Here is a 1,726-nt window from a genome sequence, read left to right on the forward strand (position 1 = left end):
AAAGAAAGACGTCATCTCAAGCGGGAGAGAACGTTTGCGGTGCTGGTTTGTGTCACGTAAGTACAGGGCTCTCATGTCTCATGCATTCGGCGTGAGACACACGCAATTCAACCCATGCACACGCTCGAACCTGTGCCGTGTTCCAATACCCGTACTGTCCGTACTTACTAGCCAAAATTTGAGTAAGATCCGGCGAAAAGAAGTATACTTCAAGGACCCGGATGCCGTACTCAAAACGGGCTAATCCTGAAGTGTGGATCGAAGGACACTCCCATGGACATATTAAAGGATGGACCACAGACTGGAAAATTCATTCCTATACAAACTGCTCAGTGGCGCAGGGTAACATACAGGAGCGATTTGCTTCCGCGTTATGTGGCCAAGACACGTGACCTAGTCCGTGACGTACCGGATGCAGAAATATACAACTGATACCGTAATGCACCGCTTCTTTGTCTTTGGATCTTTTGAATAAATGGATCAATACATGATGAATCACAATGATCGCAAGCAGAGGACCGTGAGAGTTATTGAGCAGCAGATGAACCAGTCCAAAAAACGGAGCACTGAACTAGGCCCTCTCGGATGCCATTTGCTTCACTACAACTCCTTTCAGCTGCACACCCCTCTTCCCCAGCGAGATAACGGCTAACAAAACGCTTGAGGTGGCGTTATGGAAAGAAAAAACGTAATTTTTTTTAGGACATGGCATGAAGGTAATTATGAGCCTTTGATTGATATCCAGACATTTTTTGCAGAGACACAATCCTGTTCCCCACTTGTATTGGAGTGGACGGCGATATCTACTTCTGGGCCACATGAAATGACGGACCCCCGTCCACAGCCAGCTTAAACAGCTGCAATACCAGGCTTGGCCTCTGAGCACTGGTGGATTGCGGAAGTATGCGCCTATCCTGGGGGCCTGGACACTCCCCGTACTCAACGGCAGCCATCTTAGCTACGTAGCGGAAGAGGCGGAGCCAGGCTGAGCCAAAGTCTGCGCATTTTCCACATAGCCTGCATTAATAGAGTCATTTTGTAGTTTTTATAGTTTTTATAGCTGCTAGGCGTAAAGAGTTCACCGTTCAAAGCGGGATGTTTATTGCGGGGGAGGAGCCACGGCGGCAGTCGTGATCGTAATTTCCGGTTAGTGCACCACGGAGTACTCGATTTGGAACAGCACTCACATCTGAAAAAATAACGTAGTAGATAGTGCGGATAGTATACTTCCTTTAAGTATACTCATAGAAGTACGGGTATGGTCTCACGGAAATACGTGACACTGTCACGTTATTTAATCTATTGAAACGTGATCAGGGACACGTAGGCCTATTTTCTAAATTTTGTATTTCAATTGGAAGTAGGCTATTTGTCGTGTCACTAAGCATGACTTCCAAACTAAGGTTCTGTCCGGGAGCGTTCTCCCTAATGTCCCTTATGGAGCTCCGTACAGATATAATTGTCTTAGAACACTCCCATTCAGAATGCATTGGTTTACATTTCGTTCTGTGTAACACGCAAAAAGTCAGACTATCGTGCTCTGGAACACGCTTCAATAGATTAACGTTCGTGCGCAGGAGCACGCAATCGCGTGATACCGGGTTGTGATATCGGAGCCGGTCCATTTATTTTACACATTAAGACAAGCTGCCTAAAATGTGCACTTAGACATCACCATTTCCCCTGCATAAACGCCCCAGTTCTAATAAAATAGCAATCATCCCAC

This window comes from Gadus macrocephalus, chromosome 20 (genome assembly GCF_031168955.1).
Source record: "Gadus macrocephalus chromosome 20, ASM3116895v1".
In the NCBI taxonomy this organism is placed as follows: domain Eukaryota; kingdom Metazoa; phylum Chordata; class Actinopteri; order Gadiformes; family Gadidae; genus Gadus; species Gadus macrocephalus.